Source organism: Schistocerca cancellata, chromosome 3 (assembly GCF_023864275.1).
Source record: "Schistocerca cancellata isolate TAMUIC-IGC-003103 chromosome 3, iqSchCanc2.1, whole genome shotgun sequence".
In the NCBI taxonomy this organism is placed as follows: domain Eukaryota; kingdom Metazoa; phylum Arthropoda; class Insecta; order Orthoptera; family Acrididae; genus Schistocerca; species Schistocerca cancellata.
Window position 1 is genome coordinate 330,183,144 of NC_064628.1, and position 23,356 is coordinate 330,206,499.

The following is a 23,356-nucleotide window of genomic DNA, read 5'->3' on the forward strand; positions in this document are numbered from 1 at the left end:
TTGCTAATGTCTTGGAAGGTATTCGGCCTGAAGATATGTCTTGGATCGCACTCTTTCCTTGTTCGGCCACTCTTCGTGAGTTAGAGAATCTTGTTAACTCTGAAAGGTCTCTGTTGGATTCCTTTCATGTTAATTTCTTAAATCTGTTGTCATTTACGGCATAAATTCCTATTCTAAATTTACTGTGGCGTTTCTGACTATCTGGGAGGAGACTGAGTAGTGGAACGTGTTACTTTTACACATAAACAAGAACGATCAGTCACACTACTACACTTTAAAACACAGTTTATATGTAATTCACGTCACACAGTCTCATACGGAACCTACATCCGCTTTCTTTTATATACTGTATATGATAAGATACTGTCATCCCCCTTCCCTTCTGTGTGAGAGGATGAATGAGCAAATGTATTTCTAGTTGCTTGCTTGAGGATAGCAGACAAGCCTGTCTGCTAGAGAACAGTAGGACCAACGCCTGAACAGGTAGCTACGCTTTCTAAAAGCAAAGAGGTTTCTATCCTTAGTATGGTCCTGTCCGTCCCTTGTCATGTTGGTATAGGAAGCTGCCTCTCTGGCCACTTCCGTTTGTATTTGTGAGCCACCCCTCAGGAAGGGACCAGGTCAGTCTGTCCATGGCGAGCGTCTGAAGTGGTAAGATCTCCGGCTAAGCGTGTCTCTGCTAAGTCCGTAGGACAATGGATTTCTTAAGTTCAGCCTAACTGAAAATTTAATCACCTTTATTTCAGGTTTAACTCTAAAATAACTAATGTTATCTTAAATTGCAACGCAGTGTGATTAGAGTGTACGGTTCAGAATATATTCCGGTAGTTGCTTTGTCACTACTTTGTGAGTAAAGTGGAACCACGTGTTGATCAGTAACTCTAACTAGCATCATCAATCTTCAATGCGAATGTGCGTGAGATTATAACGTCTCGTCTTGACAATATTTTTCAATATAGCAACTTTTCTTTATGTTCAACCCACGTGGGGTGTACTATGTGAGACCACTACCACGTGCTTATATAATTGTTTGACCCATCAGGTTAATAGTAAGACGTTAGTAACCAGTTCGAGGTTTTTCTTTTGTAAATTGCTTTTCGATCTAATTTATTTTAATTATCAAAATTATTGCGGAGTTACAGGCTTTGTGTAAACCAAGTTGACCACGTGAAGCATGTGGTGTAATCATCAAAGTAGCCCTGAGCTATTCTTTTTGGGAAGATTTCACAGAGAGTTAGTATGAATTTAGTATACCAGTGTGTGGTAATTACATGACGGACAGGATTGTGCTACGAACGTAACTTCTTTGGGTGAAAATTAAATCGGTTGTTTGTGGTTAATTTCCTCTTGCATATGTTTCAACGTTCTTCGTGTGTTATTTTATGAATGCAGTGTTGTATGCAGTCTCACAATCTTGGCTCCATGTTTGATGTGTTCCGTAAGATTACAAACTCACATTTTCCACAATCCTAAATAAGGCACCAGTTTAGTTATGAATCAAATTTAATATGCTGAAATTTCAATGATCAATGTTAAAATAAATTTCCAAATATAAACTGATTTATTTCGTTTTATTTAAATTCTCTTTTTTACATATATATCACCAGTTGTCGTAGGACTATTAAAAGATTATAATTAATGTTAGTCTGGTTGGGAATTTGGTAAGCTAGACTGGATACCTGGTGAAACAGTTGCGCAGTAATGCAAGGTTAACTTCCCCAGACAGCTCACAGCTTTTAACCCGCTTTTATTGTCGATCAGCACCGCTTTCATAGCAAAGTAAAGCAACAACGTTACAACTCTGTTATGAAATTCTCCTTTGCCGACATCCAGCGAAATGAATTGACCGGGCGGGGGAGGGGGGGGGACGACCTCAGGAAGCAAATATTAGATGGACAGGAATCCAGTGACTATCTTATGAAGAACGGCGTTCGGTGTAACCGCAGGGGTAGGTCTGGGGAAGCTAGAATTTGTCTCCCATGAACCTTAGAGAAGGTCAAGTTTTAGTCAAACAATGCCGAAATTGTAAGAAGGGAAAACGAAGTAACTACCCGGCGAGGGGAGTGTTGCAGTCAGAACGGGAAAAGCATCCATTGGACAAACTGTTTGTTGATTACGTGGGCCCGCTTCCCTGGACGATAAAAGGCAATTCATATATTCTCGTAGTGGTGGACGCCTTCTCCTGTTCAGCTTGTAAGGTGGCTATAATTTCGCACCTTACAAGCACTCATCTACATACTTTGCCATGATGTACAAGCAGAATTAGCTATCATTTGATAGGTTGTACATCTTATATATGTATATTTAAAGAAGACTGACATGGTAAAGTAGACCTCGTAAATAGTTGTTAACGCTTATTGCATGAAAGGTGATGGAGTGTCTTTATTATAAAAATGGTGTAATGAATGATTGCCTATGCTAGTAGAGGTTGGAACGCCAGTGGAAACGAAACGGCAGGCGTAACTCAAGCTGTGGGTAGAAAAGCCCGCACAGGTGTGTTGGTCCTGCTTAACACAGTAGTAGCCAAGACGGTCGGTCGGGGCAATTGAGTGGTGAAGCACAATACAGCAGCGGCCGGCTGGTGTTGTAGGGGGGCCGGAAGGATAACCGGATAATACTTCGGAAACTCTGAAAATCTTGGACACAGCAGAGAGGAACGAGGAAGCGTTGCCTCGAAAATGACACAGACTGGGTTATTTCCCAGGAATTTTACTCTGAGAAGCGTACTATTGTATGTATTCGTAATTAACGAGGATAGGTATTACCTCACAAACTTTCCACACTGGACGAAAAGACTAAAATATGGTTGGTCGGCGTTCGGAAGAATCTGTAGAGAGAGAGAATATTCCGTGGTTCCAAGAATGATTCGCTTTCTGCGGTTACGAGGGAAGAGAGCCGAGCTTTGCTGGGAAGCCAGCGATGGAGAGAAAGAGGTCTTCCGTTTTGATCGCCCGTGTTTGACCGTCGCTCAGTATCAGCTTTTTTTGGTACAGACGGAATTGCTGTCTTTGCTCTCAGGACATTCTAAAGTTAGAACGATTGTTGTAATCGTTTTCATATGGAAATTATCGTATGGCATCGTTGGCTGCGATGTCGCAGTCAGTTTCGGCCATCAAGCGCAAGTCTTATTTCATTCGGCGCCATATTGGGCGACTTTCGGCCGACGATGTGGATTAAATGATGATAACACAACACCCGGCCGGAACTGAACCCAGACCCAACGCACGGGAGGCAAGCACGTTACCACCCAGCTAAGCAGGCGGACATTGTCACATTATTTGCTGTTTTATAATACAGCACTTCACATTTGTTTTGCAAAGATTAAAACATTAGTCAACTTAAAGTTTAAGGTGAAAAGAATTTTGTAAATCTGTTCATTTTATTAAAGAAAATTTTATGGTTAAATGCTTAGATTATCTGTAAAGCACAGTTTATATATTGTTAAACAAACAGGCTGTGTGAAAAAAATGTTATATTCGTGGATCCTCCCTTCCACATTTTCCTTAATTCCAGTAAGTACAGCCGGTCGGTGTGGCCGTGCGGTTCTAGGCGCTTCAGTCTAGAACCGCGTGACCGTTACGGTCGCAGGTTCGAATCCTGCCTCGGACATGGATGTGTGTGATGTCCTTAGCTTAGTTAGGTTTAAGTAGTTCTAAGTTCTAGGGGACTGATGACCACAGATATTAAGTCCCATAGTGCTCAGAGCCGTTTGAACAATTTTGAACCAGTAAGTACCACGTATCAGTCCCTATACCAGTTACGAGGTTGCCCACAGATACATGTACGTGACTACTTTGCAGTTTACATTTAAGTGTCTGCAGAGGGTTCATCGAACCACTTTCATACTATTTCAGTACCGTTTCACTCTCTAAGAGGTTGCGAAAAAAACAAACACTTAAATCTGATTTATCTTAGTTTATTACAAAGATCATTTCACCCTATGTAGATGGGTACCAACAAAATATTTTCGCACCCAGAGGAGAACGTTGGCGATTGAAATTTCGTGGAAAAATCTCGCCGCAATGAAAAACGCCTTTGTTTTAATGACTGCAGCTACAGATCACGTATCATATGCGTGACACAGGAACACTACAAAACAAGCTGCCTTCTTTGAAGTTTTTCGATGTCGATGTCGTCTGTCACTCCAAAAATTCGTTTATTGTACAAAGAGCATCCTCCTCTAGTGGTAGAGAAAATGAGGGCGGTGTTGGATGTATACAAATACCTTGGTATACTTTAAAGATAATATTATGTGAATTTACCTTATTTCCTGTGTTTAGCTGTTATTGTTATTTCTCTTCCGGCATAGAACTAGTTCTTTAATTCGGAGAGTAATTGAGAAAATTCTTGGTATTATTTCAGCATGTCTGATACTATATTCTATTCATTACTTTCCATCATTTTTGACATTGCAAGAAAAGATCGCATTTGTAAAGTAAAAGATCACATTAAAGTAAAAGATCACATTAAAGTAAAAGATCACATTTGTAAAATACAATGTTATGTAAAGTACAGTGTTATTGAACACTGTACTTTTATAGGGTATGCAACGTTCTTACATGGAAAACATAAAACTTAAGATAACTTTCTAAATATTGTGAAATGTGCTAGATACATGTCGGCGTTCTGTAGTACATACTGCTTCCCTTTATCATACATGATAAATCTTACAAATAAATAGTACCAAAGGAAAACAATTTTTATTTCCTGAAAAGTTATAAAATTGTGATATAAAACCTTCTTTCATGGAGATCTTCATTCATATCTCTTCTGTGGGGAAAAATGTAAGTGAAGCTCGAATTGAAAACTACAGACATGGCTAATTTCTTAATCAACAGTGAAGTATTTAAGTCTAAAATGTAGAAGCTTACATGATTTCTTTTGTTATTCACATAGCGGGGATAATAAGAAAAGTACAGAACTTGAAGAAGCAGAGATTTTGAAACTGGTGTAATGTAATCTGTCTACCACGTTATAAGCGTTCGCATGTCTATGAACAATGGTAAAGAACAAATTGCCAAACTGCATGCTTGCTTGTTAACCTTCGACTCTCAAACCTTAGCCGAAGATGTATCTATTCATGGAACTAGATATCCTGTACATCTTTATGTGCCAACTGTCAGGTAGTGCTTCAACTGCCTTCGTTACGGACACATCAGTAGACAATATCTGTCCCAGACGCGTTACGTCAAAATAATGTAGTGGTCCTCATCCTTTTGCATTCTGCGCCACTCCTATTGCTATTTGTGGTAGCTGTGAGGGACAACACTCATCCGCGGATCGAACAGCTAATTCCAACAGAGAAACCTCCGAACGAGAATTATTCATTAGTCTGCCTGATGTCTTCCTGTTTTGGGGAATATAGTTCAAGTGACAGCAGAATTTTCGCTTTAAAAGTATCTCATAATAAGGAAGGACTTCCTCGATGGGTAGGGTGGCACTACTATATTGGTAAAAAAAATTTACTGCCGCATCGACAATACCCGGTACATGTTCGATATGACGACGTCGAATTAGTTGCTGTGCAAATACAATCTGCTCACAAAACGTTTACAGTTGTCTCGGCGAATAAAGTTCCCCACTAAGTTATCGTGGAAGACGGCTCGAGACAGTTAACCAAATTCGGCCTCGCTTTATAATAGGTGGTCACTTGACTACTCATTACGTAGCGTGGCGAGGAAACATGGCAGACAGAAACGGCAGGGCTTTGCCTACTCATAGCAAATTCTATTCAACAGATCCTGTGATTCTCTTCACTTCCACTGAGGATAGCAACGTCATCAGCAAATATTATCATTGATATCCCTTCACCATGAATTTTAATGCCACTCTTGAACCATTCTTTTACTTCCCTCATTGCTTTATCGATGTATAGATTGAAGAGTACGGCCCTTTAATACACCATTTTTAATCCGAACCTTTGATTTTGGTCTTCCAGTCTTATTGGTCTCTCCTGGTTTTTGACATATGGTGTATTATCCGTCTTTCCCTTTAGCTTACCCCTTTTTTTTCTCAGATATTCGAACATCTTGCACCATTATACACTGTCGTACACTTGTTCCAGCTCGACAGATGCTATTAACGTGTCTTGCTTCTATTACCAACTGCAACGTCAGAACTGATTCTCTGGCATCTTTACCTTCCCTAAAGCCAAGCCGATCGTTATCTAACAGATCCTCAATTTTCTTTTCCATTCTTCTGTATATTATTCCTGTCATCAGCTTGGGTGCATGAGCTTTTAAGCTGACTGTGTGATAACTTCTGCCCTTGTCGGCTCGTGTAATCTTCGGAATTGTTGTGATAATGTTTTTCCGAAAGCCAGATTGTATATCACCATACATTCTACGCATCAACGTGATCGGTCGTTTTGTTGCCACTTTCCTCAATGATTTTAGAAACTCCGATGGAAAGCTATGAATTCCTTCAGCCTACTTTGGTCGTAAGTTGTCTAAAGCTCTCTAAATATTCTGATTTAGTGCTGGATCCCCTGGTCTCTTCGCTGTCTTCTGTCACGTCATCAGACAAATCCTCCCGTTCAAAGAGCCCATCAGTGTTCTCTTTCCACCTATCTGCTCTCTCCTCTGCATTTAACAGTGGTATTCCCATTCCACTCTTAATGCTACCGCCTTTGCTTTTAATTTCACCGGAAGGTTTCGACTTTCTATAAGAGCAGAGTCTGCCCCTCCGACAGTCACTTTTTTTTAGATATCTTCAAATTTTTCATGCAGCCATTTCGCTTTGGCTTCTCTGCACTTCCTATTCATTTCATTCCTAAGTGACTGATATTTCTGTATACTTGTACATTTTTATACCTCCTTCTTTCGTCGATCAATTAAAGGATATCCCCTTCTATTGTCCATGATTTCTTCGCAGTTACCTTCCTTGTATCTACTTTTTCATTTCTAACCTCTGTAACTGCCCTTTGTATAGATGTCCATTCCTCTTTAACAGGCCTGCCTATTAAGTACTTATTATTGCAGTATCTATAACCTCAGAGAACTTCAAACGGATCTCTTTACTCCTTAGAACGTCCGTACCCCACTTCTTTGCGCACTGTTTCCTCCAGACCTTATTCATTTTTATTTACACGCCAAGTTCCGTAGGACCAAATTAAGGAGCAAATCTCCAGGGTCATGGAACGTGTCAGTACATGAAATTACAACATAAAAGTAATAACAGATAAAAATAAAATGTTTATGAACCTGAAAAAAGTCAGTCAATAAGTTTAAGTAAACGGAATCAACAGTACAACAAGAGTCAGCTTAATTTTTCAGAATAGAAGGAGTGTCCCATTAGGAAATTCTTCAGTTTTGATTTGAAAGCTAGTGGATTACTGCTAAGATTTTTGTATTTGAGTGGTAGCTTATTGAAAATGGATGCAGCTGTATACTGCACACCTTTCTGCACAAGAGTTATCGATATCCGATCCAAATGCAGGTTTGATTTCTGCCGAGTATTAACTGAGTGAAAGCTGCTTATTCTTGGGAATAAGCTAATATTGTTAACAAGAAATAACAGTAAGGAATATATATATTGAGAGGCCAATGTCAAAATACCCACACTCGTGAACAGGGAACGACAAGAAGTTCGTCAACTTACACTACTTATTGCGCGAACCGCTCGTATCTGAGCCAACAATATCCTTTTAGAATGAGAAGAGTTACCCCAAAATACAATACCATACGACATAAGCGAATTAAAATAAGCAAAGTAGGCTAATTTTAGTGTCGAACGATCACTCACTCCAGAAACCGTTCGAATAGTAAAAATGGGAGCATTAAGTCTTTGAACAATATCCTGAACGTGGGCTTTCCACGACAGTTTACTGTCTATGTGAATACCTAGAAATTTGAACTTTTCAGGTTCACTAATCATATGCCGATTCTGTGAAATTAAAACGACAGCTTTTGTTGAATTGTGTGTTAGAAAACACTTGAACTTCAGCCTACTCTTCATTATTACTAAGTAAGTTGTGAGCTGAGTCATATCTGCTCCTGGGTACGCCTTAAATCCAATACCGGGTTTTGTGATATCTGCCTGACCATGGAGTGATCTAACTGGAATCTTTCCGTATCTCCAGGCCTTTGCCAAGTATACCTCCTTCTCTTGTGATTCTTGAACAGAGTATTGGCTATTACTAACTGATAGTTATTACAGAACTCAATTAGTCTTTCTACTCTTTCGTTCCTACTATCCAGCCCATATTCTCCCATAACCCTTTCTCCTACTTTCTCGTCTACAACCACATTCCAATCTTTCGTGACTACTAGATTTTCATCTCCTTCTACGTACTGAAAGACCCATTCAGTACACTCACACAGTTTCTGTATCTCTTCATCTTCTGTTTGAGATGACTGGATTTATACATGAACTACACTCCTGGAAATTGAAATAAGAACACCGTGAATTCATTGTCCCAGGAAGGGGAAACTTTATTGACACATTCCTGGGGTCAGATACATCACATGATCACACTGACAGAACCACAGGCACATAGACACAGGCAACAGAGCATGCACAATGTCGGCACTAGTACAGTGTATATCCACCTTCGCAGCAATGCAGGCTGCTATTCTCCCATGGAGACGATCGTAGAGATGCTGGATGTAGTCCTGTGGAACGGCTTGCCATGCCATTTCCACCTGACGCCTCAGTTGGACCAGCGTTCGTGCTGGACGTGCAGACCGCGTGAGACGACGCTTCATCCAGTCCCAAACATGCTCAATGGGGGACAGATCCGGAGATCTTGCTGGCCAGGGTAGTTGACTTACACCTTCTAGAGCACGTTGGGTGGCACGGGATACATGCGGACGTGCATTGTCCTGTTGGAACAGCAGGTTCCCTTGCCGGTCTAGGAATGGTAGAACGATGGGTTCGATGACGGTTTGGATGTACCGTGCACTATTCAGTGTCCCCTCGACTATCACCAGTGGTGTACGGCCAGTGTAGGAGATCGCTCCCCACACCATGATGCCGGGTGTTGGCCCTGTGTGCCTCGGTCGTATGCAGTCCTGATTGTGGCGCTCACCTGCACGGCGCCAAACACGCATACGACCATCATTGGCACCAAGGCAGAAGCGACTCTCATCGCTGAAGACGACACGTCTCCATTCGTCCCTCCATTCACGCCTGTCGCGACACCACTGGAGGCGGGCTGCACGATGTTGGGGCGTGAGCGGAAGACGGCCTAACGGTGTGCGGGACCGTACCCCAGCTTCATGGAGACGGTTGCGAATGGTCCTCGCCGATACCCCAGGAGCAACAGTGTCCCTAATTTGCTGGGAAGTGGCGGTGCGGTCCCCTACGGCACTGCGTAGGATCCTACGGTCTTGGCGTGCATCCGTGCGTCGCTGCGGTCCGGTCCCAGGTCGACGGGCACGTGCACCTTCCGCCGACCACTGGCGACAACATCGATGTACTGTGGAGACCTCACGCCCCACGTGTTGAGCAATTCGGCGGTACGTCCACCCGGCCTCCCGCATGCCCACTATACGCCCTCGCTCAAAGTCCGTCAACTGCACATACGGTTCACGTCCACGCTGTCGCGGCATGCTACCAGTGTTAAAGACTGCGATGGAGCTCCGTATGCCACGGCAAACTGGCTGACACTGACGGCGGCGGTGCACAAATGCTGCGCAGCTAGCGCCATTCGACGGCCAACACCGCGGTTCCTGGTGTGTCCGCTGTGCCGTGCGTGTGATCATTGCTTGTACAGCCCTCTCGCAGTGTCCGGAGCAAGTATGGTGGGTCTGACACACCGGTGTCAATGTGTTCTTTTTTCCATTTCCAGGAGTGTATTATTGTCGTTGTTGGTCTGCTGTCGATTCTGATAAGAACAACCCTTTTACTGAACCGTTCACTGTAACTGACTCGCTGCACTACCTTCCTATTCATAATGGGTCCTACTCCAGTTATACCATTTTCTGCTACTGTTGAACCGGCCGGTGTGGCCGTGCGGTTCTAGGCGCTTCAGTCTGGAACCGCGTGACCGCTACTGTCGCAGGTTCGAATCCTGCCTCGGGCATGGATGTGTGTGATGTCCTTAGGTTAGTTAGGTTTAAGTAGTTCTAGGGGACTGATGACCTCAGAAGTTAAGTCCCATAGTGCTCAGAGCCATTTGCTACTGTTGATGTTACCCTATACTCATCCAACCATAAATTCTTGTTTTCTTTCCATTCCACTTCCCTGACCGCCATTATCTCTAGATTGAACCTTTGCATTTCCCTTTTCATATTTCCTAGCTTCCCCACCAAATTTCTGACATTCTACTTCCCGACTCTTAGAACGTTACCCTTTCGTTGGTTATTCAAACTTTTTCTCACTGTCACCTCCCCTTTGGTAGTCTCCTCCCAGATATCCGAGTGGGAGACTGATCCTGAATGTTTTGCCAATAGAGATCAATTTGACATTTCTTGAACTGCAAGCCAGATGTCCTGTGGATGCATATACGTGTCTTTAATGCAGTGTTATCCATTGCCCTCTGCATCCTCATGCCATTGATCATAGCTGTTTCTTCTGCCTTTTAGTGGAGGAGTTCCACTCCAAGGGCACGAGAGTGCTCTGAAACTCTGCCCACTTCTCTGCCCTATTTGATAACTCCTTTGGCAGAACGAGCGTGCCTTCTTATGCCGGAAGTCTTCTACCGCCATTGCTGATGGTTTTTATTCAAAATTTAAGCTGTGGCGAGGTTCGAACCCTGGACCCAAGATGTTTTTTATAATAGGCCAAAGAGGCAAACCCTAGATCGAGGGTCTTTCGCCGGAACTTCTACTGTGGTATATTCACCTTTTCGTAAAGTTTACGCTTTGGCCCCTCGTTTTACTGAACTTTATAACTGGCATGCTAAGACTGATTCGATGGAATCCGATCGTCTCCCAGTATAATTCCACTGTACTACAGAAATATGATACGCTAATAGCAAGTGGATATTTTCAGAAGCCGACTAGAACCAATATAGGGTCTCAGTTGAAAGGACGCTAGAGAAAGAAAAGAAAAAAGAAATACCGACGTGACTTTTGGTAGAAGACATATACTTTAAACAACGCTATGAAATTCGCAGCGGGTGTAAGCATTCCAAAGAAAAACATTTTTACTGTCACGAAGCAACGTTCCCCTCCGTCGTGGTACGTAGAATGTTCTCGAGAAGTTGCAAAACGCAATTTTACTTTGAAAACGTATCGCCAGACTCCTGTCTTCTATAACTTCTTGGAAGTGCGAAAAGTACATGGGCATGTTAACGAATTTATGAAAAAAAGGACAGTTCTATCAAAGTTTGCTCTTCTCCTCAGAAAGCAAGCAAGCATTTGGTATAAAACAAAGGCTTTTAGAAAAAGTCGTCTGCTTTCTCTTCTTCCTACCACCCATTGCCTGAGTAGAGGAATTTATAGACATGCTCGCTCCTCCCGTGGTCCCTTTCCTGAACTATCCGTCTCCTATTGACGACGACTGACATCACATCTTACTTCGCCCTTTCTTTCAAGAAGAACTAAGTGAAGCTTCAAAATCACCGTGTGACAGCTGTGCCGATTTCACTATGCTTGCGAACCTGCCTATAGAAGTGAAAGATTTGCCCTTGTATATTTTTAATCGGTACTGGATGCAACAGGACCTCATGGTAGCACAAACAACACAGATCATAATTCAAGTTCTGAAAAGTGGAAAACATCCAATATGGGCTCTAAGCCCCAACCGGTCGCATTGTCGTCATGCAAAAACACGGGAGCGAATGGTAGAAAGGAGACCGGAACGGTGGCTTGATGTCTCGGAACTAATGGCTTGGCTCTGAGCACTATGGAACTTAAAATCTGTGGTCATCAGTCCCCTAGAACTTAGAACTACTAAAACCTAACTAACCTAAGGACATCACACACATCCATGCCCGAGGCAGGATTCGAACCTGCGACCGTAGCAGTCGCGCGGTTCCGGACTGAGCGCCTAGAACCGCTAGACCACCGCGGCAGGCCCTCTCGGAACTAATACTGATCCAGAAAAGGCAAAGGGACCACGGACAATCTGTATTCGCTTGCCTTTCAAACGAAGCAAACAGTCGTCACCGCTTTTCTTGCGTTACGGGAGTATATGTTCACGTACATATACTAATTCTCTTGGACAAGCTGGCAGAATGCGGAAGTCGATCAAGGATGGTTTACGACGTCAGGACCCTGGTCGCTCAACAACTATCTACGTCAGGTTCAAAGATAGTTTGCTCGGACTTTCCCTTGACTCTCAGCGCTTGCCACAGGATGCAGTTTCTGTTGTATGCTATAAATACTTATGATTTAGAACGCACTGTTATTTCCTTCCACTAAAATACTGCAGTTATGTATATTCCACTGCTGAGACGCATCTTCATGCCAAAACATCACTCACTACCATAGCGCACATCGATGAATGACTGTATGCTAACGGGCTGGAGGTTTCGACTGAGGAATCGGCGAGCGTCCCCTTTTACAAATCGAACGCTGTTCGAATTGACGGTCATGCCACATGTGGAAAGTACACTTTTCATTTAATGTCTGTAAGATTTGTAGTTTATTTTTGGTATTCAAGGAAAGTGATGTAAGCTTTAAATTTTCATTGGCTGTGTCATATTTCATATTTGCACTCTAAACATTTTTCAGCCAGTAGTTTTCAACAGTTTATATGTTATGTCACAGAGGTTCTGGGTACAAGCAGCGTGACCTTTGGTTTCTAGTAGCACTGCTGTTGCTGTATGCATTCTAAGAGTAGCTAGTGAGTCGGGTGTTGGCTCGCTACTGAGCGGTCTCAAATAGTTTGCAAAGAACACAGGTAAAGATACAGAGAAGGATGAATTTTGAAATATGGTTTGGTAAAGATTAATTTCAGAAGTGAAGATTACGAGGTGCAGTTGTTGCTGCACTGCTTGCTTTTGCGTAATTATGAGGTGTTTGATTAACGGAAAGTTTTAGTAGGATTTTTCTTTATTGGATTGGATTAGTTAATTTCATTGTTCAGACGTGATTAAGTAATCTATTGATATGGCTTGCACCCAGAGGTTATAGATTTTACTACTTCTTTACCATTTTCAGTAAGTAATCGCTTGGCAGAGTAAAATTTCTTATAAAATACAAATTTTGTAAATATGATTATAATAGTCAATGAGTTTCGCTTTTTGCAATACTGTTTTTAAAGGTCACCTTTCGTTCAGTCATTTAGCAAGTTCAAATTCCACCATTGTCTGCTCCAGAAAGAAAGTCGTTTTCTGATCACGTGTGTCGCCCCATTGAACAGAGCGGAACATAGTGTTTTGAAAAGTGAAGCGTGATCTACGTAGAATAGTTGCATATCCTTGCGTTGCACTGCGCAGCGTCTTCTTTCCTTTCAGCTCGCTTGCTGCTGTGCTGCATATTTTATGTTCATCACTTCGGCCAGTAATTAGTTTCTGTTGCCACAGGTAAGTCATATCAAATTTGCTAGGACCAGTTTTACATTAGAGTCAGATTACCGTTGGGTCATTGACAGTCAGCTTGGGTTTTCAAAATTCGTTATCAATTCAGTTTCCTTAAAGTTCATTTAAGTTTTCATTTCCTATACAGACAGTTTTATTTTCAAAGTGCAGTGCTACGCTCGCGTCTGTGTTATTCAATGTACGGATTCCTATTTAATTAGTTCGCATATGTAAGCTCACAGAGCACTTTTATGGAAATATTTTTGGTCATTTATTCTTTCAAAATTGTTTGTGACTGAGTTTGCATCTTTATTCCGTTAGTTTTGTGTGTTGGAACTGCAAATCACGTATTGTGATCTCATGCATTATAGCGCTGTTTGTCCACGGCACAATAATAATTTCACAGGACAGTTCGTTTAGTTTTCAGTTCTGGTTTTCGAATTAATTTGATATAAATTAATAAAAATACAGTCATTCATTCATTTTCGTGTCCGGTCAGCATTTCCAGAAGTTAGCAACTGCGATGGCCTTATTGTTTCCCTCGATCAGGTCCTGTGTTGTGCAGGGCTGTTCAAGTTGAGGACAAATTGGCAGGTGGGCCGGGTCTTGCGTTGTTCCGCACTCGCAGGATGTATCTCCGTCGGCTGGAAGAATGCCCCATTTTCGCATGTTGGTCTTGTAAAGAGGAACGCCCACCCTAAGACGATTGAGCGATCTCCAAATAGGGTAGGGCAAGTCATTTCCTGGAGCTAGCTCTTCCTTTATATGGATATCAGGTCGTAGCTTGCTCTTCCACCTGGTGATGCGGTTAGACCCTGGTGTTCCCTCTCTTGATTGAGTCCTGGCGATGAAGCTCTTTTTCGACTTCAGTCAACGGAATATGGCCTGATGATCACGCAATGGGCGTCGGGGATCATAAGTTTGCTTAACCCTCTCTACATCGGCAGCAATAGCACTACTAATAGTGGGGGGAACTATTCCAACTATCGGGTAGATGTTATCGACTGGAGTTGGCTTCATACATCCCGGCAAGATTCGGACGGTCTCATTGATTGCAATATCAACCTGTTTGGTATGAGTGGATGCAAACCACACAGGTGAAGCATACTCTGCAGCGGACACACACAAAGCAAGAGCCGAAATTCTCAGGATGGGACTTGCTCCCCAGGCGGTGGATGTGACCTTCCTCAAGATGTTATTCCGTGAGCTAACTTTCAGCTTGGTGTTATGGCAATGTTTCTTGAAGTACAGAGTTCGGTCAAGGGTAACACTCAGATATACTGGTATTGAACAACGCTCCATTCGTTTGCCTTGCCACGTAACGTTCAGTTCCCGCCGAGCTTCTCTGTTCTTCAAGTGAAATTCGCTCACCTGAGTCTTGTTGGGATACGGCTTCAGATGATTGGCTTTGTAGCAGAAGCCAAGCGTATCTAGCGCAGAAGTCAACGTTTCCTCTACTTCTTCAAACGTCTTTCCCTGAGCAGCCACTGCAGTATCGTCAGCATAGATGAAAAGCCTGGAATAATAAAAACACAGTTATACAATTCAGTTTTGGCGACTCATTTACAGATAGCGTTTCCGTAACTCCACCACTTGTATTGTTCACGATTATAACGCAGATGAACGAGTCATAAAGAACAGCAGTTCAGTTTACCCCTGTTTCAGCTCAGAAGATTAAACACAGAAATGTCATAAATCTTATGCTCGATTCCTAGGAACGATATTTGACTCTCGGTTAAGCTAGGTGACTCACATTCGAACTGATATTACTGAGTGCGAAGAAGGTTTAAATGTAATTCGCTCATTCACCAGTGTGAGTACACTACTCACGGTATGCTGAGGGATTAGTCGATGTAGTGTGGATTATGACTATCCACTGCATCCCGGTGTACTAAAATTTGTCTCTCAAAATTAGACACTTTTCACTACAGAGCCATTCGTATCTGTCCTGGAGTCATCCATTCGAAGCCCTCAAATACCCTTTCAGTGGAGGCGAGGGAAATGCCCTTGTCCATTAGACGCCAGATGTTGTCAGATAAATTTTAAATTTAAGACATCGCCTTCGTCGACAGTTCTGTCTTTAAATGTCAGGACTACATTTAACTATTACAGGCGCCTCGCCGGCCGAAGTGGCCTTGCGGTTAAAGGCGCTACAGTCTGGAACCGCAAGACCGCTCCGGTCGCAGGTTCGAATCCTGCCTCGGGCATGGATGTTTGTGATGTCCTTAGGTTAGTTAGGTTTAACTAGTTCTAAGTTCTAGGGGACTAATGACCTCAGAAGTTGAGTCCCATAGTGCTCAGAACCAACCACAGGCGCCTCCCCTAGAAGTAATAAACATCCAACCGTCTGTACCAGCTTGGACACCTGATCGCTTGTCGTATCTTGTATTCCATGTTCCTGGCATATGCCTTTATTTGAATATGACCTCGACTCACTTAGTTACCTGATTCCAGTCCATTATTTTCAACCGACCAGCTCGGATAGTCTTGATGCCGACTGCAGTTTCAGTCGTCTCGTTTCAGATCATTTATAACCTGATTATCTATGCACTTATAGCAATGGATTCATATTTCCACAAGAGGGATGTGCTTTTCTGTGCCCTCCGCCCCGAGTCCAGAAAGCCTCCAAACTGCCTCACACCGCTCCTATTTTTGTGAAGGAGACGGTGATACTTTTGGAAACTCTCGAATTTGTATCTTCAACTCCCTTCTCAAAGATATTAATCGTGTCCTACTCCCAGAGTGCCCTAAAAAATATTCAACGCCGGAAATGAAATACTGTCTTTCTCTCATTACAAAAGTTGATTCGTAATTTAATTTATAGTTTTTGTTACAGACACGAATACAATGCGTTCAGTGGAATGAAGTTTGATGGACATGTGACGAAAGAGGACGTTGGTCGTCCCCCTGTGACCCCCTATGACCTGTCAGGAACACCGGTGGAGAAACCAACAGAACGCCGAAGGTCGGACATGCAGATCTTCTCAGGGAGTTATTAGGCAGCTTATCAAGAGTGAGCATGAAGCATTAAGTGGTCAGTATCTGTATTACATATTAGCAAATCTGTTGTAGGTTGCCCCTGAAATAAAGGTTTACTTAACATGGTCGTAACATTACAATGATTAGCCTTGTAACTGCGTGACAGCGTTTCTGTATTTATGAAGGAGACAGTGGTCCTGCCAGACACTTTCAGATTTGTGTCTTCAACTCTTTCTTTGCAGATATTAATCATGTCTGACTTCCAGAGTGCCCTTAAAATATTCAGCACCCGATATGGAGTAAAAGAAGGAACTGTTACGAATTAAATGTAATTTTGGAACATTTTCGCAGTGTGCGAGCGGTTCAGACCATCTATTACCTGTGGGTGAATTTTGACGCTAGCATCAGCTGTAATTGGAAAACCAATGTCTTAGCGAAGCAAGCCGCCTCCACAGGCACTGTCCTTGATCTGAAATTACCGTATACAAACTATTTACGTGACGTCAAGCGGGACGGAAAACATCAATGGCAAGTGACGTGGAACATGTCCAAACAAACGAAAGATTGTTATAATGCGGTGCTACGACTTCGAATCGCTGCAACGCCGTGGTTTACGACGCATTTCGGCCGATCAACAGTTTCCACCACGATTCGACTCCGCTTCAACCACGCCTCTTTTCCAATCTCTATCTACAGTGACTCAACATTTTACACATCTCCTGCAACGGAACCGGACATAAACCGTATCTTGTTTTTGCATCCCAGATTTGACTGTAAGAGCTTGGATGTCTTGAATATATTATTGAGTATGGGGAACCACATCCTTCACACTTTCGGCCATTATAAAGTGGTTGTTAATTTTCACAAGAGTATTGGCAAAATTTGTATTCTTTTGCTACGTGTCTCTAATTTTTTTGTTTTGCTTGTGAATACCATTTATGGAATGGTGTGAATTGATATACCACAATTATTCAGTTTACTTTTAAATCATTTTGTTAGCGATATGTAGTGGCAAAAGTTGTGACAGATTGAACTCTTATATCTGAAATAATGAACATATGTATGAATTCTTTTCACACAATTCAGTGTCCACTGCATCACTCTATTTTAGATTTCTAAATAGAGTGCATATTCTGGAGGCAAAAGAAAAAACACAGCATTCAGTGAACCAATACACGATGTAGGGTGGCGTGGTCTCCTGACCATCATTTCTTACATATTCCGTCCTCACAATCGTATTCTGCACATCAAGAGGCTTCATTCGAACCGAAACTCGATGAGGTAGAGTCAATTTTGTATGAATTCATGTAAGCGATATGCAAATCTAATAAGTAAATCGCAAGTGCACACAGAGGTTGAAAAAAGTCGAGGCTGGTGTACACAACATGACGGCCACAGGAATTTTCGTTCTAAAGAGGAAACCAGCCCATTGGGAAGGCCGTCCCTTCAAAGGGCTGAGTCAACAACATACCTACTTTGTCCAAAGCAACCGCCCAGAGAGAAGACAGCTTTTGCTGGAGTGAAGGGATAACGACTCCTGTGTTCGACTTAAAACCAAATTCCGCTACATTGTGTGGGAGCGCCCAGAAGACGCATTTTTTCACAGACCAACTGCGTAGTTACGGAGTTCTCACAGGAGGACAGTATATGCCTACCGGAGATGCTACAGATATCCGCATTGGTCCACTTAAACGAAACGTCATTCTCCCGTTTAAAGAGCAACACTAATTGGTGGAATATTTCTGATGCAAAGAGTCAGAAGAGTGAGGGAAGACAGTGAATGATATACCCTTGCAACTTTTCCAGAAAAAGAGCCGTTCCGTTGTCGCTCTTGGAGCGGGAACATGTAACGAGAGCGAATGCTCTCGTATGTGTATGCAAATAGCGAGGAACAAAGTCTTTCCTCATTACTTCACTGAGAGAGCACCATGTTGTTAATGAATCAGGGTGACACTCTATATTGAGTCGCTCGCGATTAAGTGTTGTTCTCTGTGTTGGGCACCACACTTATTGTGTGTTGTGAACACAGACAGAGCACTAGTTAAATGCCTGCGAGCGACTATTGAGTGGCATCGTGGTGGACTGGTTATCTGACTGGTGTACGACGCCAACAGTTATACTAGGGGTGGATACGAGTCCTTGACTTCATCAAGGCGTAGGGAGAGTTTGATTGGTGAAGGACAATCCAGATAGAAACAGATAGTTGTGGTATTTGTCAGCGGCGAGCGACGCAGGCAGCAGTCGTCGCAGCTCATGGTATTGTGCGCTACAGTGTATGCGGGCCCCACCTGTCCCTCCTAACAGTACACTCCATTACATTTCTCACACAACAGCCTTGACCGTACCTAGAAAAGTTATTCAAGTTGTGTAGTCACGGCTCTCAGCCATTCTGCTGCGTAAATAACATTCTTAAAGAAAAGGAGAAAAGTACCTTTCCATACTTTGTAAAATAATATCATTCCTATCCATAAGAGGCAATCTACTGTTCCGAAAAGAACCCAGAAATTTATTATTATTTTATAAGAAAAAGTTTCACTTGATTTCTCTGAATTTTTTGTAATAAATAATGTTTTTCGTTCGTTTAATGTTTTTCTTACACTAAGTAGCAATACTCCAGTACCCAAGTATCGCACTAGTTATGTAAGAATATAGAATATTTTTGTGTCTTTTCCTTACAGCGGACGACTCCAGAAGATATTTGTTGCTGAATGTTTTTCAAGCAGTTCTTGTTGGTACGTTAGGAGCGTCTGCCTGAATTCTGTAGTAGTGTGAGATGGAAATTGTTTCTTGCAGGAGCCAAAGGGTACTTGATGGATCAATCCATTGCGCAACTTGACAGAATAAAACCCACACACTCACGACGAGGTGCATATCGGCCAACCTTTATCAGTAAACCTGTCCGTAATACTGCTGTGTATCAATTATAACGCACAGTTAACTCTCCCGAAAATCAAAACCCTAGACAGACCAGAGCAGTATTGAACGCAAACTTGAGGACAGTGGGGTAAGGAGAGCGTTATGGTTGTCAACAGCCGGTCCCGTCAGCGCATGCAAACAAGACACACGGTGCTTACCATCGACGTTTGCACTATTATGCACTGTTTTCCGTGCAATAAAGATACAAAGCTGATTGCGGCAAGAAAACTAAACGGTACAGAGTGAATGGACAAATGGAATATCAGACTGAACAGCGGGGGTCTAGCTTTACAAGAACATATTTAATTGCTTGACTATAATCAGGGTAATTAAGAAAGAAGCTTAATCACTGATTTGAGGCCAAATTGAAATATTTCACGTGCAGCCGCTGCTAGCTATGTAAATGAAGTGTCAAAAATGTCATCTCTTGAAGGCCTAGCTATTTTACGCATGGCTAGTTGCATAGGTTTGGGATTTAACTTTGAAAGAGATTTACTTCGAATCTGGTTCTAAATTTAGGAAATTTCGAGAAGAGGACACTAGGGAAGCAGATGAGGTGTTAGAAAGATCATACTTTCCAAAAATATCTTGAAAATAACATAAAAAACAGTCTAATGTTATATCAAAAGATTCGTACAAAAGTAGGAAATAAAATAGATTAGAGAAATATTTGACTTCACCTTTGAATAATGTTCGAAGCACCAAATCATCTTTAACGGAACCCAGCAGTACTGCAGTCTTTGGTGGAGGGCAGGAAATCACTTTCACTTTGTGTTTACTTAGGATCCGTCCTATTTTGACGAAAGGCTTCCCACGTATGGCAGGAAAGCCATAGATTTAAAACTTTCCGTGTCTTCTTCCGCTTTTACCGTGCCCACTTTTCATTTCATTTGTAGTGCCTTACGTATCTGCTGCGGAGAGTACCCGTTGGCTTCAAAAACTCTTCTCAGGTGTAGAAGTTCGTACTCCAGACTGCTCTCGTCAGCAATGGCATGTGCTCTGTGTACTACAGTTCTGAGTACACTCATCATCTGCGAAGGATCGTGGCACTTTTGGACAGGAAGTTTATCGAAAACCGACCCATGCAGATTTATATTTAGTGAAAACAGCTGCCACCATCCTTCGCAGACGATGAGTGTACTCAGAACTGTAGTACACAGAGCACATGTCATTGCTGACGAGAGCAGTCTGGAGTACGAACTTCTACACCTGAGAAGACTTTTTGAAGCCAACGGGTACTCTCCACAGCAGATACGTAAGGCACTACAAATGAAATGAAAAGTGGGGACGGTAAAAGCAGAAGAAAACACGGAAAGTTTTAAATCTATGGCTTTCCTGCCATACGTGGGAAGCCTTTCGTCAAAATAGGACGGATCCTCAGTAAACACGAAGTGAAAGTGATTTCTCGCCCTCCACCAAAGACTGCAGTACTGCTGGGTTCCATTAAAGACGATTTGGTGCTTCGAACATTATTCAAAGGTGAAGTCAAATATTTCTCTAATCTATTTTATTTCCTACTTTTGTACGAATCTTTTGATATAACATTAGACTGTTTTTTATGTTATTTTCAAGATATTTTTGGAAAGTATGATCTTTCTAACACCTCATTTGCTTCCCTAGTGTCCTCTTCTCGAAATTTCCTAAATTTAGAACCAGATTCGAAGTAAATCTCTTTCAAAGTTAAATCTCAAACCTATGCAACTAGCCATGCGTAAAATAGCTAGGCCTTCAAGAGATGACATTTTTGACACTTCATTTACATAGCTAGCAGCGGCTGCACGTGAAATATTTCAATTTGGCCTCAAATCAGTGATTAAGCTTCTTTCTTAATTACCCTGATTATAGTCAAGCAATTAAATATGTTCTTGTAAAGCTAGACTCGCGATCCGTAGAACGCTAGTTTTCTTTCTCCTGATAACGACATCCTCTTGAGTAGTCCCCGCCCGGAGATCCGAATGGGGGACTATTTTACCTCCGGAATATTTTACCCAAGAGGACGCCATTATCATTTAATCATACAGTAAAGCTGCATGCCCTCGGGAAAAATTACGGCTGTAGTTTCCCCTTGCTTTCAGCCGTTCGCAGTACCAGCACAGCAAGGCCGTTTTGGCTATTGTTACAAGGCCAGATCAGTCAATCATCCAGACTGTTGCCCTTGCAACTACTGAAAAGGCTGCTGCCCCTCTTCAGGAACCACACGTTTGTCTGGCCTCTCAACAGATACCCCTCCGTTGTGGTTGCACCTACGGTACAGCTATCTGTATCGCTGAGGCACACAAGCCTCCCCACCAACGGCAAGGTCCATGGTTCATGGGGGGAGGATTATACTGCGTAACGTAGAGTAATTAAAGTTTTGAAAAGAAAATTGCAATTAAGTGATTTTATATACTGTGAGCTTTGTTATGACTTCAGATGATAATAAATGAAATTTAGTTATTGTTCCTAACTGAGTTTTGAAACATAAGTGTTGGTTTTAGGACATTAGGATAATTACTGTGGTTTATTTAGATTCGTAGGGGGTATGAATTTGCTTACTGACTGAATGTTACTTGAGAGCGTTCACTCAGCCGGTAGCGTCAGCTGTGCTGTGAGGCAGAGTGAAGAAAAAACGTGACCATCCTGAAACCACCGTGCTACACGGCTGCATACCTTACTGCAAAGAATTTTATCTCGTAATAACTTGCTACGTTACAGGGCGAAGCAAGTGCTGGAGCGTTAGTCACCTCGGCTCACTCTGATGATGGCTGGACGGTATTCAGCCGAAATATTAGAAGAAGAAGCTGAATTTATGCGGCTGCATGCCCGAAATTTTATGGAACTGTCTTTACGCCGCGAAAACATGAAGATGCGCAACAGGCTATTGAGATATCTGTTTTGTAAATAAAAATCTCCTTTTCTTGCTGCAATGTATTTTATTTCTCCCAGATGCTTTTCATCTTTTACTTTAATACATCTTCAGTGGGTCTATAATGATACACTTTTGTCTTGATAGGTGATATTTTCAGATTATTAAACAGTTCACGTCTCGTTTTTTATGTAAATAAGTGATTACTTATAGTTCTTTGCGTTTTTGGTTGGAATCCGCAAATATCACAGAATCAAAACAAAAATTTATCATTCTACATCCCGCTGAAGATGCCTTAAATTAAAAGGCAAAACACGTCTGGTAGAAATAAAAAACATTGCAGCAAGAAAAAGCGATGTTCATTACAAAAAAAAAACGTTTCTGTGCTTTTTGCGAATGATGGCCACGCAAACAAACTTGTTAGGCGATCGAGAATTTAAAGTTTAATGTTTAGCTTAGAATCCTAGAATTTTGAAGAGTGATAGAGGATTTTTGATTGGTGGATCATCTGGACTGTGTAAGTGTTGTGTGGCTTTGACATATTTTTATCATTTATGCACGATGGTGGGAAAAAGTGCCAAAAATTTTCGTCTTGAAAATTCTTCGCTAGAGAATCCTTATACTATCAGAAGGGAGAATGTGCATTCTTAATTGGCACCTCATTTGCTGTACATAGTATCGAGCACCATTTAAAAGCGCGTCAGAAGTTTCTATAACTAATTTCATTTCTTTCTTTTAGAGAAATCATTTCACAAAACGTTTAACCGTTCTATTCTTTCTTGTACTTCTGACGATGTATCAGTGTTAAGAACGACATTATGAGTTTTGCTTAGCAAGAAACAGTTATTAGAGTTACAAAAAGTAAAAAAAAAACACACAGAGTAAACAATGATACCACTATCTATGAAAAGTATTCAAATGATCGGAGTTGATGGTGTAAGTTGTTTGGTCTTCAAAAACTTCATCGGACCCGCAAACTGCACGTCTCTCGTAACTGCGGAACAATCTGATGTCAATTGTTTGATGAAAACTACGCCCTCTAATTATAATTATAAACTGAAATGTCCATCACCTGTACAGATCACAAGCTTAGAGATTCACTGTGAATGTAGTTATAACAGGAGACACTTCTTTCGCACAATCTACATAGAAATAGCGACAGCGATGACATGAATTGTGACTGTGGGACCTAATAGCGTCTAGGTACA